General features: G+C 41.2%; 1 long non-coding RNA gene and 14 other non-coding genes across 15 annotated transcripts; 14 read left to right on the top strand and 1 right to left on the bottom strand.

The window, feature by feature from the left end:
• The first annotated feature begins 6384 nt into the window (after positions 1 to 6384).
• trnat-ugu (transfer RNA threonine (anticodon UGU)) lies at positions 6385 to 6457 on the top strand. The gene has a single exon. It is a non-coding gene; the product is annotated as a tRNA-Thr (tRNA).
• Positions 6458 to 6849: 392 nt separating this feature from the next.
• Positions 6850 to 6928, top strand: trnat-cgu (transfer RNA threonine (anticodon CGU)). The gene has a single exon. It is a non-coding gene; the product is annotated as a tRNA-Thr (tRNA).
• A 627-nt stretch (positions 6929 to 7555) lies between these two features.
• Positions 7556 to 7628, top strand: trnat-ugu (transfer RNA threonine (anticodon UGU)). Its single transcript has one exon. It is a non-coding gene; the product is annotated as a tRNA-Thr (tRNA).
• A 163-nt stretch (positions 7629 to 7791) lies between these two features.
• trnat-agu (transfer RNA threonine (anticodon AGU)) lies at positions 7792 to 7864 on the top strand. Its single transcript has one exon. It is a non-coding gene; the product is annotated as a tRNA-Thr (tRNA).
• Positions 7865 to 8025: 161 nt separating this feature from the next.
• trnat-agu (transfer RNA threonine (anticodon AGU)) lies at positions 8026 to 8098 on the top strand. The gene has a single exon. It is a non-coding gene; the product is annotated as a tRNA-Thr (tRNA).
• A 396-nt stretch (positions 8099 to 8494) lies between these two features.
• trnat-agu (transfer RNA threonine (anticodon AGU)) lies at positions 8495 to 8567 on the top strand. Its single transcript has one exon. It is a non-coding gene; the product is annotated as a tRNA-Thr (tRNA).
• Positions 8568 to 8730: 163 nt separating this feature from the next.
• On the top strand, positions 8731 to 8803 carry trnat-ugu (transfer RNA threonine (anticodon UGU)). Its single transcript has one exon. It is a non-coding gene; the product is annotated as a tRNA-Thr (tRNA).
• An 853-nt stretch (positions 8804 to 9656) lies between these two features.
• Positions 9657 to 10710, bottom strand: LOC144026108 (uncharacterized). The gene is made up of 4 exons (XR_013285053.1): positions 10387 to 10710; positions 10069 to 10119; positions 9960 to 9993; positions 9657 to 9884 (listed from the first exon to the last, which is right to left on the bottom strand). It is a non-coding gene; the product is annotated as an uncharacterized LOC144026108 (long non-coding RNA).
• Positions 10711 to 11221: 511 nt separating this feature from the next.
• Positions 11222 to 11294, top strand: trnat-agu (transfer RNA threonine (anticodon AGU)). The gene has a single exon. It is a non-coding gene; the product is annotated as a tRNA-Thr (tRNA).
• Positions 11295 to 11690: 396 nt separating this feature from the next.
• On the top strand, positions 11691 to 11763 carry trnat-ugu (transfer RNA threonine (anticodon UGU)). Its single transcript has one exon. It is a non-coding gene; the product is annotated as a tRNA-Thr (tRNA).
• A 158-nt stretch (positions 11764 to 11921) lies between these two features.
• trnat-agu (transfer RNA threonine (anticodon AGU)) lies at positions 11922 to 11994 on the top strand. Its single transcript has one exon. It is a non-coding gene; the product is annotated as a tRNA-Thr (tRNA).
• Positions 11995 to 12856: 862 nt separating this feature from the next.
• On the top strand, positions 12857 to 12929 carry trnai-aau (transfer RNA isoleucine (anticodon AAU)). The gene has a single exon. It is a non-coding gene; the product is annotated as a tRNA-Ile (tRNA).
• Positions 12930 to 13090: 161 nt separating this feature from the next.
• trnat-agu (transfer RNA threonine (anticodon AGU)) lies at positions 13091 to 13163 on the top strand. Its single transcript has one exon. It is a non-coding gene; the product is annotated as a tRNA-Thr (tRNA).
• A 397-nt stretch (positions 13164 to 13560) lies between these two features.
• Positions 13561 to 13633, top strand: trnat-agu (transfer RNA threonine (anticodon AGU)). Its single transcript has one exon. It is a non-coding gene; the product is annotated as a tRNA-Thr (tRNA).
• Positions 13634 to 13796: 163 nt separating this feature from the next.
• Positions 13797 to 13873, top strand: trnat-ugu (transfer RNA threonine (anticodon UGU)). Its single transcript has one exon. It is a non-coding gene; the product is annotated as a tRNA-Thr (tRNA).
• Positions 13874 to 15114: the final 1241 nt, after the last annotated feature.

Below are 15114 nucleotides of genomic sequence, written 5' to 3'. Positions count from 1 at the left end.
TTTTTGTGTGAGAGGCAAGGTGCATGTAGATTGGTCAGACACAGACAAACAATTATTTACACCTAGAAACAGTTTTCAATGCATTGAAGCATGTTTTTGGAATATGGGAGAAAGCCTGCAGAAATCTCATGTAGTCTAGAGGAAAACAGAGAAACTTGCACATGATGTTTAAGCATGCAGCCTTCTTAACTTGGTAGGTGGAAGTGATAACCAACCATCGTCTGCCACGAATACTTTAGATTTCATTAATTTGGCTTTGAAAATGGCATGCTGTATGAGTGATTAGTGCATGTCTCGCAATTATAAGGTCTTCAATTTGTGAAGTTGGCTTGTTTTTCCAGTGACTGGGTTTTCTACAGGTACTCCAGTATCCTTCAGTATTCTAACAACACATTTCTTTGGTCTGTTGAAGCTTCTAAATCAGGGGTGTCAAACTCATGTTAGCTCAGGGGCCGCATGGAGGAAAATATATTACCAGGATCATTATCAGGATTATGCAGAGCTTGCTGGTGAGCTGCTCATATATCAGTTGTGTTGGAAAAGGGAAACCTTTTTTTTAAATAAAAGGGCTTCCTTTTTATTTAAGAAAAAGGAAAAGGGAAACCTTCAAAACCTGCAGTACTCCGGCCCTCTAAGATCGAGTTTGCCCACCCCTGCTCTTGACGCTGTATTATCAATAGGTGAATGAAGAGACAATGTTAAAGTGCGTTGAGTACCATGTAAGTAGAAAAGCACTCTACAAGTGAAAGCCCATAGGTCACAACAGGTAGTATAATGACATACAAGAAATATTTTAATTGTAATAGTTTTACATTACATTATTAGTTAGCAAAAGTGTTACAATCCCCCATTAAAATCTTAAGTATAGATTAACGATTTTGCTACTAATCAAAAATAGTACAATTGATCCATATTATACGGCAATTTATCTAAAGAAACATCAGTTTGTGGACTTTGTTTGAACATGAATATCGGCTAACATAACATACTGTAAACAAAGACATGTTAACATGACTGATGGAGGAGGAAAAGGAAAAACTTGACAGCTAAATTTTCTGACTTTGAAAACGTTATAGTGGTGAGTTACAGAATCACAGTGATAGCCTCTCTGAGTTGCATATACAAGTTCACAGCCTGATACGGATCTCTTGGTCGAGTCAGTTGGAATTGGGCTATTAAGTAATCAATCACACAGTGCAAATATGTCAGGGTCACAAGGTATGAACTTGCGAAAGATACACTCGTTTTTGCACAGTTGAACCTGATCATTTTCAACCGGCGAAAGAAAGTCCTTTGTCCATAAAGTTCAGGCAATGTATATATTATGTTGGGCCGACCACTGGGGACATTTATGTTCTTTGAAGGCCTGATGAGATGGCTGTTCCAAACTTGGGCAGTGTCATCCTACGGAGCCCCTAAGGTGACATGGTATAAAAATAAATAAATAAATAAATAAATAAATAAAAAACTTTTGCGTGCCCTCGCAAAAAACTTTGCGTTCCCTCGCAAAACATTTTGCGTTCCCTCGCAATCTTTGCGAGAGAACGCAAAGTTGTTTTGCGAGGGAACGCAAAGTTGTTTTTTTCGCTTACCATGTCACCTTCGCTGCGCCGTAAACACTTCCGGGTCATCCATCCATGTGAAGAAAAGTGACGAGGATGGAACGTTTGTAAACATGAAACAAAGCACTGGGAAAGCTTTCCCAAAGCGACTTGAATGGAGCATGTATTTTCCCACTGCTTTGTTTACACATTGCTTTTGGTCACATGGAAGATGACCCGGAAGTGTTTACAGCGCAGCTAAGGTGACATGGTAGCCGAAAAGAACAACTTTGCGTTTCCTCGCAAAACAACTTTGCGTTCTCTCGCAAAGATTGCGTTCCCTCGCAAGCTAAAGTTTTTTTTTTTTTCTACCATGCCACCTTAGGGGCTCCGTATCATCCAACTCATCCTTTTGAAAAAGAAAATACAGATAGATTTAGGAAGTGCTGCACGCAGTCAATATTAACTTATAGTTTTTTATCAGCCCTTTTGGTACATTTTAGGGCTGCACAATATATCTAAAAAAAAAATATCAATATCGCAATATTGGCTCATGCAATATGCATATCGCAAAGACATGCAATAAGTTTCATATGGAATTTTATTTTATGCTTTTATCTGAATTTGCGAGTCAGCTGCCAACTAAAATGTTCACCGCCATCCAATAGTTGAACATTAGGCTATCAAGAGGTAATTACAGCCAATTAACTAAGAACATAGTTTGCTTGTTTTGCTGCATGAAAAATGTAATTCTTTCATTATCATAAAAATGCTATTTCTTTAGGTACATGTTAAATACCACAATAATATCTATCGCTATATTCAGCAAATATATTGCATAATTTTCCAAGATCGTGACATGCAGCCTTAGTGCATTTCTCAGATCACAGTTAAATTCCTCAAAACTACTTGTTCAATTTTAACATTATTGTGTCACTTACGAGGTGTGCACATAAAAAAAGCAGTTTGTCATTTCTTGGAGTAAGTTACAAATGTTTTTGTCACATCCATGCATCCATCCATTCTCGAGTGTTTCTCTCATCTTGACGCCCTTTCCATCAACACATTCACATACACAGATATTCAGTAAATGACTATCAGAAATGTATTATTAACTCACCTGAATAAGTCCCATACAACAAAACTGTATGAGGCTTTTGTCCAGAAATCCACCATCAAAGAAGCCGTTGTCTCTGAGGTTTGAAAAGAGGGATAATCAGAACTCCATACACTGGCTACAAAGAAACCCCCACCAATATTATATTCTTTGTTTGGCGTTGCTCGCTCCATCCACATAGCTTTCAAGCGTGCTGCCTGGCGGTATGGGGACCAGGAAACGCTGGAAGCCTTAAACCTGGCCATTTTCAGTTCCGTGATCACCTCTGACGATTCGAGGACAACCCCCTAAGCGCTGCACAACTTCTATGTAGTACCATCCAACTAACTTTGGATCACTGCTGGTGGTGTAAGCATTGAGCCACATGATTTTCCATGAAAAAAAAAACATCAATTCCCCCATTGATGCTCTATGCCCTCTGCACTTGCTGTACGTCCATCGGTAGCCATGTAGCTGTCCGGAATGCTGCAGCTGTTTGCGAATGAAATCAACCAGGACCGCCACGTCATCAAACGCTTTTCGACGAAAATGTCCTCTTGAGTTTAGCACTCGCTTCAAATGTCGTTCGCTTATTTGGAAGCCGTGTTTTATATTAAGTACAGATTTTATATGTTTGTATTTTAAACCCATTTCAAAATAAAATTCAATTACGCTTTCCCACTGCTGTAAACGCTCCATCCTCTACGTCACGTCCACCGATGATGAACCGGAAGTACATCAACTCGTTTAAAATGCATCAATATTCTATGTTGTTGTTTTTTTTCCATATTTGAAGTCTTTTCTCTGAGATCTCTAGAAGATGTTGTCCACCAGATTAAGCCATCTGGCTCCCCATGTGATTCTGTTCCCCCTCATTTCTTTAGAGGTTCTTCCGACTATCGGCAATTCAGTTCTGGCTATCATCAATAGTAGCCTGTCTTCTGGCGTAGTCCCCAAACAATTTAAACATGCTGTGGTGCAACCTCTCCTGAAGAAACCTGGTCTAGACCAATGTGTGCTGTCAAATTTTAGGCCCATTTCCAAACTGCCTTTTATCTCTAAAATTCTGGAGAAAGTGGTACACATGCAACTAAGCACCTTCTTGGAGGAAAATAACATCTTGGAGGTTTTCCAGTCAGGCTTTAAAAGGATGCATAGCACAGAGTCAGCCCTGTTACGAGTTTTTAATGACATCCTCCTGGCAAATGACACTGGAGACTATGTATGTCTCATACTGTTAGACCTGTCTGCAGCGTTTGATACCGTGGACCACAGTATTCTGTTGGCTCATTTACAGCAGCTGGTGGGCATTGGCGGCAGTGCTCTTGAGTGGTTTCGATCCTACTTGGCCGACAGAACATTCTGTGTTCGACTTGGGTGCTCCAAGTCCTGCACCGCCCCACTGTCATATGGTGTTCCGCAAGGATCTGTATTAGGCCCCATTCTATTCTCATTGTATCTACTGCCCTTGGGTTCCATCCTTAGAAAACATGGAATTTCTTTTCATTGCTATGCGGATGACAGTCAGATCTATGTCCCGCTTAGTAAAAAGGACGCTTTCTCATTGAGGCCTCTTTTGTCCTGTCTGGAAGAAATCAAAGCCTGGATGGCTTTAAATTTCTTGAACTTCAATGAGAAGAAAACAGAAGTTATGGTCTTTGGTCCCAGCGGCTCTTCTCATCCTGCCGAGTTGGGTACTCTGGCACAGTATTTGAAGCCAACAGCCTCAAACCTGGGTGTCAAGATGGACAGCGACTTTAAACTGGACCAGCAAATTGCCGCTGTTGTCAAATCCAGCTTTTTTCATCTTAGACAGCTGGCTAAGGTAAAAAATCTCCGATCTCAACAGCACTTAGAAATGGTAATCCATGCTTTTAAATTGTTACATCTCGGCTGGATTATTGTAATGCACTTTATCTTGGGATCAGCCAGTCCTCCCTGCAGCGTCTCCAGCTTGTCCAAAATGCTGCTGCTCGTCTCCTTACTGGTGCCCGGAAGAGGGAACACATAACCCCTATCCTGGCCTCTCTTCATTGGCTGCGCGTGAAATTTAGAATCCATTTTAAGATTGTTCCATTTGTTTTCAAATCTCTCAATGGTCTTGCCCCACCTTATCTCGCCGAGCTCTTGCACCCCGACACACCTGCCCGGTGCCTCAGATCAGCAGACCAGACTCAATTGGAGGTACCAAGGGCTAAGCGGAGGCTTAGAGGAGATCGAGACTTTGCTGTTGCCGGTCCCTCCCTTTGGAACGACCTTCCACTAAATATTAGGCAGTCCCCCTCGTTATCCTCTTTTAAAAGACGTCTTAAAACACATCTTACTCTTTGGCTTTTGGCGCAACATGAGACTTGTTTTGGTGTTTTGTGGTGTGTATTAGTTTGATGTTTAGTCTACTTATTTATGTATTTATTTATCTCTTTATTCACTACTTCTTATTTGTTCACTGATGTATAATGTATTTACTTGTTTAAAAACAAAAAAAAAACAAAAAAAAACTATTCACACTTCAAAATGTTTGCTTTGTTCTTGTTTACTGCAAAACTGATGTTTATGTACAGCACTTTTTGTTTATCTTTTTGTTTATTGTTATTGTATACAGCAACGCCTGTTCTTAAAGCGCTTTATAAATAAAGTTGAGTTGAGTTACGAACGCGCACTATCGCGTACACATATAAAGGTATTTGTTCTAGTGTGGTTGCCGTAGTTGGCGATCCAAGAGGGCGTGGGAAAAGAAAAAGCCCCTTCGCGCGCTGAGCCAAACGGCTTTCTGGGCGAGAACCACTTACTCTTTAACGTTTGTTGGGGGGGGGGACAAACATGGTACGTTCAAAACTGTTACTCCTATGATTTCATGATCACATCTGGCATCTCTCTCAGCTTGGAAGTCGGTCAGCAATTTTAAAATCTTAGTGTTTGAACCTGGCTTAAGTCTCAATGTCAAAACCGTGCTCACCATGTCAGAGTCAAGTCCACATTTTTTTTTTCCACTGAATAATTTCATCAGTAATCACTGAATATTTCCAAAGACACCAAAGTTGAGGTCACGCGGAGTGAACGTTAATCCCGTATTTTTTCACAAATGTATGGAATGGTGTGTTTTCCTTTTCCAACCAGTAAACCAGAGGTGGTGTTCAATTCTCACCTGAGCCTGTCAAGAACTGTTTGAATCCAACAATGAAGTTCAAATGTTGGGTAGTACTACTGTGTTTTAGGGTATCTGCGACTTAATACCTACGAGTCAGGTGACTGTTTTTAATGCAAGCCAGAACCCGGTTAATTTGCTGTTTTTAAGGTTATGTTACTTTAACATCCAACCCTTGTACCTCAGTGGTTAGAGCACTGGTCTTGTAAACCAGGGTCGTGAGTTCAATTCTCACCTGGGCCTATCAAAGATTTTTTGAATACAACAATGAAGTGCAGAAGTTTGCTAGGACATGTGTGATTTTGGGAATCTGAGAGTGAATACCTATTCATGTGACACCTCTTGGCAATTAAACAAATTGGAAAGCCGTAACCAGGTTAATTTGCTGTTTTGAAGGTCTTTTTAAGAGACCCGCAAACCCCTGTAGCTCAGTGGTTAGAGCACTGGTTTTGTACACCAGGGAATGAAGTGCAGATGTTGGGTTGTATTACTGTGTTTTAGGGCATTCGCGACTTAATATCTACTAATCAGATGACTGTGTTTAATGCAAGCCAGAACCAGGTTAATTTGCTGTTTTTAAGGTTATGTTACCTTTGCAAGCAGGTCTTGTAGCTCAGTGGTTAGAGCACTGGTCTTGTAAACCAGGGGTCGTGAGTTCAATTCTCACCTGGGCCTATCAGGGATTGTTTGAATTCAAAAATGACGTGCTGATGTTGGGTCATACTGATGTTTTTTAGGGTATCTGCGACTTAATACCTACTAATCAGATGACTGTTTCATGCAAGCCAGAACCCGGTTAATTTTCTGTTTTTAAGGTTATGTTACCTCAACAGCCAGGCCTCTCAGTGGTTAGAGTACTGGTCTAGTAAACCAGGGGTAGTGAGTTCAATTCACACCTCGGCCTATCAGGGATTGTTTGAATACAACAATGAAGTGCAGATGTTGCATAGTACTACTGTGTTTTAGGGTATCTGCGACTTTATACCGACTAATCAGATGACTGTGTTTAATGCAAGCCAGAACCCGGTTAATTTGCTGTTTTTAAGGTTATGTTACCTTAGTACCCATTCCTTGTAGCTCAGTGGTTAGAGTACTGGTCTCGTAAACCAGGGGTCGTGAGTTCAATTCTCACCTGGGCCTATCAAGGATTGTTTGAATACAACAATGAAGAGCAGATGTTAGGTCATACTGTTGTGTTTTAGGGTATCTGCGACTTAATACCTACTAATCAGATGACTGTTTTATGCAAGCCAGAACCCGGTTAATTTGTTGTTTTTAAGGTAATGTTACCTCAACAGCCAGCCCTTGTAGCTCAGTCGTTAGAGTACTGGTCTAGTAAACCAGGGATCGTGAGTTCAATTCTCACCTGGGCCTTTCATGTATTGTTTGAATACAGTAATAAAGTGCAGATTTTGGGAAGTACTACTGTGTTTTAGGGTATCAACGATTTTATACCTACGAATCAGATGACTGTGTTTAATGAAAGCCAGAACCCGGTTAATTTGCTGTTTTTAAGGTTATGTTACATCAACAGCCAGGAGTTGTAGCTCTGTCGTTAGAGCACTGGTTTTGTAAACCAGGGGTAGTGAGTTCAATTCTCACCTGGGCTTTTCATGGATTGTTTGAATACAGCATTAAAGTGCAGACGTTGGGAAGTACTACTGTGTTTTCGGGTATCTATGATTTTATACCTACGAATCAGATGACTGTGTTTAATGAAAGCCAGAACCCGGTTAACTTGCTGTTTTTAAGGTTATGTTACCTTTGCAAGCAGGCCTTGTAGCTCAGTGGTTAGCGCACTGGTGTTGTAAACCAGGGGTCGTGAGTTCAATTCTCACCTGGGCCTATCAGGGATTGTTTGAATACAAAAATGATGTGCAGATTTTGGGTCATACTGATGTGTTTTAGGGTATCTGCGACTTAATACCTACTAATCAGATGACTGTGCTTAATGAAAGCCAGAACCCGGTTAATTTGCTGTTTTTAAGGTTGTGTTAACTTTGCAAGCAGGCCTTGTAGCTCAGTGGTTAGAGCACTGGTCTAGTAAACCAGGGGTCGTGAGTTCAATTCTCACCTGGGTCTTTCATGGATTGTTTGAATACAGCAATAAAGTGCAGATGTTGGGAAGTACTACTGGGTTTTAGGGTATCTACGATTTTATACCTACGAATCAGATAACTTTTTAATGCAAGCCAGAATCCGGTTAATTTGCTGTTTTTAAGATTATGTTACCTCAACAGCCAGGCCTTGTAGCTCAGTGGTTAGAGTACTGGTCTAGTATAACAGGGGTCGTGAGTTCAATTCTCACCTGGGCCTCTCAGGGGTTGTTTGAATACAACAATGAAGTGCAGATGTTGGGTCATACTGATGTTTTTTAGGGTATTTGCGACTTAACACCTACAAATCAGATGACTGTGTTTAATGCAAGCCAGAACCCGGTTAATTTGCTGTTTTTAAGGTTATGTTACGTCAACAGCCAGGCCTTGTAGCTAGTGTTTAGAGTACTGGTCTAGTAAACCAGGGCTCGTGAGTTCAATTCTCACTTGGGCCTCTCAGGGATTGTTTGAATACAGCAATGAAGTGCAGATGTTGGGTCGTACTATTGTGTTCTAGGGTATCCGCGACTTAATACCTACTAATCAGATGACTGTTTAATGCAAACCAGAACCCGGTTAATTTGCTGTTTTTAAGGTTATGTTACCTCAACAGCCAGGTCTTGTAGCTCAGTGGTTAGAGTACTGGTCTAGTAAAACAGGGGTCGTGAGTTCAATTCTCACCTGGGCCTTTTATAGATTGTTTGAAGACAGCAATTAAGTGCATATGTTGGGAAGTACTATTGTGTTTTAGGGTATCTACGATTTTATACCTACGAATTTGATGACTGTGTTTAATGCAAGCCAGAACCCGGTTAATTTGCTGTTTTTAAGGTTATGTTAACTTTGCAAGCAGGCCTTGTAGCTCAGTAGTTAGAGCACTGGTCTTGTAAACCAGGGGTCGTGAGTTCAATTCTCACCTGGGCCTATCAGGGATTGTTTAAATACAACAATGAAGTGCAGATGTTGGGTCATACTGTTGTGTTTTAGGGTATCTGCGACTTAATACCTACTAATCAGATGACTGTGTTTCATGCAAGCCAGAACCCGGTTAATTAGCTGTTTTTAAGGTTATGTTACCTCAACAGGCAGGACTTGAACCTCAGTGGTTAGAGTACTGGTCTAGTAAACCAGGGGTAGTGAGTTAAATTCTCACCTGAGCCTGTCAAGAACTGTTTGAATCCAACAATGAAGTTCAAATGTTGGGTAGTACTACTGTGTTTCTGGGTATGTGTGAATTAATACCTACTAATCAGATGACTGTTTCATGCAAGCCAGAACCCGGTTAATTTGCAGTTTTTAACTCTTTGACTGCCAGCCATTTTCGGAAAAGGTAACCCCATAGTGCCAGCTGATTTACAGAATTTTACCGATCTTTCAAGCTCCACAGAAAATGTTGTGTTAGGACCATGGAAACGCGGATACTACCAAATGAAAGATCGAAGTCTCATCTTTCATCTAAAAAAAAAGTTTGTTTCTACCTTATTCGGATCTTCAGTAATCAACAATAGAAAACAGCTTCATTTCACCCAAATCCTCTATTTTCTTCCAAAATATGGAGAAATCAAGCTTTTTGTGAAACGATGTTATTTCATACACTCTAGTGAATTTGGCACTTTTTTTTTGCATGAGTGATTCTACAAACACCTAAACTTCTATAAAACACTACCCCAACAATAAAAAATGTTTTTTGATTGCAAAATAACAGTTTATTTACATGCAACAGTAGCAATCCGAACAAGCAATTTGGAAAACTCTTTGCAAACTATTTACACGTGCGCAACAATTTTTGTCAGTCTGCTTCTGCATGGACTGATTTGCGTAGAGGTTGGTATGATGAACGATGTGCTGGAGAAGTTCATCCGTGATGAAGAGCTCCAGGATGTCAGCTGGCAGGTGGGAATTCAGCTCTGCTGCAGCATCCCTTGGTCCTGGTTTTGCAGCAAAGGGGAAGATGGTTGGCTGCCAGCCAACTTCATCAATTTCAAGCCAGCCAGAATCTTTGGGATCTGCAAATATACATTTCAATATCATATATTATTTTAGAGCACTGTGATGCAATGTGTGTGTGTGTGCATGTTTACCTTTTTTTCTTGGATTTATTGGTTGATGCACATTCTGTAAATTATAGAAGACGTTAACCATCAAATATTTTATTAGTGCTGTGGAGAATCTTTTTTTTTTTCTTTTTACCTTTGTTCTGCTCACTGTGAGAAGGGTCACTTTGGGCCCTATGAGGAGGAGCTGAAAGAAACATATACAATTACAATACTATCGAAAGACTTTCCTTTTATTGTTGCGGTGTATTGAAAACGTTTTTTTTTTTTTTCTTTGTCGTAGAACCAGCGGTCGGACGTTGCTGGGAGCACGATCTATAAAATATACATTCACGTTTGTATAGGTAATAGATGTTTTAGTGTATATCAGCACATTTACACACTCTGCTAGCAGATCGCCCGAAAAGTTAGGAAAGTAATCTTACTAGCAATCTCTTAGCATGTTAGCGCTTACCTTCACGTTCTTTGGAAGACTGTCCAAGACTGTCTTGCATCGGACCCATAGTAGTCATCATCGTCCGATGAAACGTCATCTGCGCAGACGTGCTCGGTTGTGCACCACTTTTCTCCGGTGTTAGCATCGCGAGCCGGTGGGGCATTAGGACGTGGTCGAAACGGCCGCGTCACCGCTTCAACTATGACTTAACCCCGGCATCACTGTGCTCTTGAGCACTGGTCGATGCTTTTAAGCTTTGAGAATAAGGATCAAGCGTGAGCTGATTGCCATCTGTAGCCTTTTTGACTCCCTTAGCCAAGTTCGCCATTCTCTCCCCCTCAACACTCGAGCTCAGCCTCTCTCCTTCTACTGTTGTCTCCTACCCTATCTTGTCCAAAAGACTCATCACAGCCATCTAGTGGCCAGGAATACCCATTATAGTAACCCGATCGGCTTGATACTTGGAGCACAGCTGCCCAAGGCTTTCCTCCACCCGTTTCCATAAAAAAACATAGTAGACGTCAATTGATGTCTATGGCGGCCTATCCTAGGATTATAGTGAGCGTTTTTAAACGTTTATGGCGGTCAAAGAGTTAAGGTTATGTTACATCACCAGCCATGCCTTGTAGCTCAGTGGTTAGAGAACTGGTCTTGTGAACCAGGAGTTCTAAGTTCAATTATCACCTGGGCCTTTCATGGATTGTTTGAATGCAGCAATAAAGTGCAGATGTTGGGAAGTACTACTGTGTTTTAGGGTATCTACGATTTTATACCTACGAATCAGATAACTTTTTAATGCAAGCCAGAATCCGGTTAATTTGCTGTTTTTAAGATTATGTTACCTCAACAGCCAGGCCTTGTAGCTCAGTGGTTAGAGTACTGGTCTAGTAAAACAGGGGTCGTGAGTTCAATTCTCACCTGGGCCTATCAGGGTTTGTTTGAATACAACAATGAAGTGCAGATGTTTGGTCATACTGATGTTTTTTAGGGTATTTGCGACTTAACACCTACAAATCAGATGACTGTGTTTAATGCAAGCCAGAACCCGGTTAATTTGCTGTTTTTAAGGTTATGTTACGTCAACAGCCAGGCCTTGTAGCTAGTGTTTTGAGTACTGGTCTAGTAAACCAGGGCTCGTGAGTTCAATTCTCACTTGGGCCTCTCAGGGATTGTTTGAATACAGCAATGAAGTGCAGATGTTGGGTCGTACTATTGTGTTCTAGGGTATCCGCGACTTAATACCTACTAATCAGATGACTGTTTAATGCAAACCAGAACCCGGTTAATTTGCTGTTTTTAAGGTTATGTTACCTTTGCAAGCAGGCTTTGTAGGTCAGTGGTTAGACCACTGGTCTTGTAAACCAGTGGTCGTGAGTTCAATTCTCACCTAGGCCTATCAGGGATTGTTTGAATACAAAAATGAAGTGCAGATGTTGCATAGTACTGCTGTGTTTTAGGGTATCTGCGACTTTATTCCGACTAATCAGATGACTGGGTTTAATGCAAGTCAGAACCCGGTTAATTTGCTGTTTGTTATGTTATGTCAACAGCCAGGCCTTGTAGCTCAGTGGTTAGAGTACTGGTCTAGTAAACCAGGGGTCGTGAGTTCAATTCTCACCTGGGCCTATCAGGGGTTGTTTGAACACAACAATGAAGTTCAGATGTTTGGTCATACTGTTGTATTTTAGGGTATCTGCGACTTAATACCTACGAATCAGATGATTGTTTATAATGCAAGCCAGAACCCGGTTAATTTGCTGTTTTTAAGGTTATGTTACCTCAACAGCCAGGACTTGTACCTCAGTGGTTTGTGTACTGGTCTAGTAAACCAGGGGTAGTGAGTTCTATTCTCACATGAGCCTGTCAAGAACTGTTTGAATCCAACAATGAAGTTCAAATGTTGGGTAGTACTACTGTGTTTCTGGATATGTGCGACTTAATACCTACTAATCAGATGACTGTTTCATGCAAGCCAGAACCCGGTTAATTTGCAGTTTTTAAGGTTATGTTACCTCAGCAGCCAGGCCTTGTAGCTCAGTGGTGAGAGTACTCTTTAGTAAACCAGGGGTCGTGAGTTCAATTCTCACCTGGGCCTTTCAGGTGTTGTTTGACTACAACAATGAAGTGCAGATGTTGGGTAGTACTACTGCGTTTTGGGGTATGTGTGACTTAATACCAACTCATCACTCCTCAATCATGCAAGCCAGAACCAGGTTCACTTACTGCTTTAAAAGTTACGTTTCTTCCCCGGCAAGCCGTTGTCGCTCAGTGGTTAAAGCACTGGTTTTGTAAACCAGGGGGAGTAAGTTCAATTCTCACCTGGGCCTGTCAAGAACTGTTTGAATCCAACAATAAAGTTCAAATGTTGGGTAGTACTACTGTGTTTCAGGGTATCCGCGACTTAATACCTCCTAATCAGATGACTGTTTCATGCAAGCCAGAACCCGGTTAATTTGCTGTTTTTAAGGTTATGTTACTTCAACAGCCAAGCCTTGTAGCTCAGTGGTTAGAGTACTGGTCTAATAAACCAGGGGTTGTGAGTTCAATTCTCACCTGGGCCTTTCATGGATTGTTTGAATGCAGCAATGAAGTGCAGATGTTGGGAAGTACTACTGTGTTTTGGGGTATCTACGATTTTATACCTACGAATCAGATAACTGTTTAATGCAAGCCAGAATCCGGTTAATTTGCTGTTTTTAAGGTTATGTTACCTTTGCCAGCAGGCCTTGTAGCTCAGTGGTTAGACCACTGGTCTAGTAAACCAGGGGTCGTGAGTTCAATTCTCACCTGGGCCTTTCATGGGTTGTTTGAATACAGCAATAAAGTGCAGATGTTGGGAAGTACTACTGTGTTTTAGGGTATCTACGATTTTATACCTACGAATCAGATAACTTTTTAATGCAAGCCAGAATCCGGTTAATTTGCTGTTTTTAAGATTATGTTACCTCAACAGCCAGGCCTTGTAGCTCAGTGGTTAGAGTATGTGTCTAGTAAAACAGGGGTCGTGAGTTCAATTCTCACCTGGGCCTATCAGGGGTTGTTTGAATACAACAATGAAGTGCAGATGTTGGGTCATACTGATGTTTTTTAGGGTATTTGCGACTTAACACCTACAAATCAGATGACTGTGTTTAATGCAAGCCAGAACCCGGTTAATTTGCTGTTTTTAAGGTTATGTTACGTCAACAGCCAGGCCTTGTAGCTCAGTGGTTAGAGTACTGGTCTAGTAAACCAGGGGTCGTGAGTTCAATTCTCACCTGGGCCTTTCATGGATTGTTTGAATACAGCAATAAAGTGCAGATGTTGGGTCGTACTATTGTGTTCTAGGGTATCCACGACTTAATACCTACTAATCAGATGACTGTGTTTAATGCAAGCCAGAACCCGGTTAATTTGCTGTTTTTAAGGTTATGTTACCTTTGCAAGCAGGCCTTGTAGCTCAGTGGTTAGAGCACTGGTCTTGTAAACCAGTGGTCATGAGTTCAATTCTCACCTAGGCATATCAGGATTGTTTGAATACAAAAATGAAGTGCAGATGTTGCATAGTACTGCCGTGTTTTAGGGTATCTGCGACTTTATTCCGACTAATCAGATGACTGTTTCATGCAAGTGAGAACCCGGTTAATTTGCAGTTTTTAAGGTTATGTTACCTCAGCAGCCAGGCCTTGTAGCTCAGTGGTGAGAGTACTCTTTAGTAAACCAGGGGTCGTGAGTTCAATTCTCACCTGAGCCTTTCAGGTGTTGTTTGACGACAACAATGAAGTGCAGATGTTGGGTAGTACTACTGTGTTTTGGGGTATGTGTGACTTAATACCAACTCATCACTCCTCAATCATGCAAGCCAGAACCAGGTTAACTTACTGCTTTAAAAGTTACGTTTCTTCCCCGGCAAGCCGTTGTCGCTCAGTGGTTAAAGCACTGGTTTTGTAAACCAGGGGGAGTAAGTTCAATTCTCACCTGGGCCTGTCTAGAACTGTTTGAATCCAACAATAAAGTTCAAATGTTAAGTAGTACTACTGTGTTTCAGGGTATCCGTGACTTAATACCTACTAATCAGATGACTGTTTCATGCAAGCCAGAACCCGGTTAATTTGCTGTTTTTAAGGTTATGTTACGTCAACAGCCAGGCATTGTAGCTCAGTGGTTTGAGTACTGGTCTAGTAAACCAGGGTTTGTGAGTTCAATTCTCACCTGGGCCTATCAAGGATTGTTTGAATACAACAATGAAGTGCAGATTATGGGTCATCCTGATGTGTTTTAGGGTATCTGTGACTTCATACCTACTAATCAGATGACTGTTTTATGCAAGCCAGAACCCGGTTAATTTGCTGTTTTTAAGGTAATGTTACCTCAACAGCCAGCCCTTGTAGCTCAGTCGTTAGAGTACTGGTCTAGTAAACCAGGGATCGTGAGTTCAATTCTCACCTGGGCCTTTCATGTATTGTTTGAAACAGTAATAAAGTGCAGATTTTGGGAAGTACTACTGTGTTTTAGGGTATCAACGATTTTATACCTACGAATCAGATGACTGTGTTTAATGCATGCCAGAACCCGGTTAATTTGCTGTTTTTAAGGTTATGTTACATCAACAGCCAGGAGTTGTAGCTCTGTCGTTAGAGCACTGGTTTTGTAAACCAGGGGTTGTGAGTTCAATTCTCACCTGGGCCTTTCATGGATTGTTTGAATACAGCAATAAAGTGCAGATGTTGGGTCGTACTATTGTGTTCTAGGGTATCCGCGACTTAA

The sequence above is a fragment of the Festucalex cinctus genome, chromosome 1 (genome assembly GCF_051991245.1).
Source record: "Festucalex cinctus isolate MCC-2025b chromosome 1, RoL_Fcin_1.0, whole genome shotgun sequence".
Lineage (NCBI taxonomy): Eukaryota > Metazoa > Chordata > Actinopteri > Syngnathiformes > Syngnathidae > Festucalex > Festucalex cinctus.
This window is presented reverse-complemented; position numbering and strand designations above follow the sequence as displayed.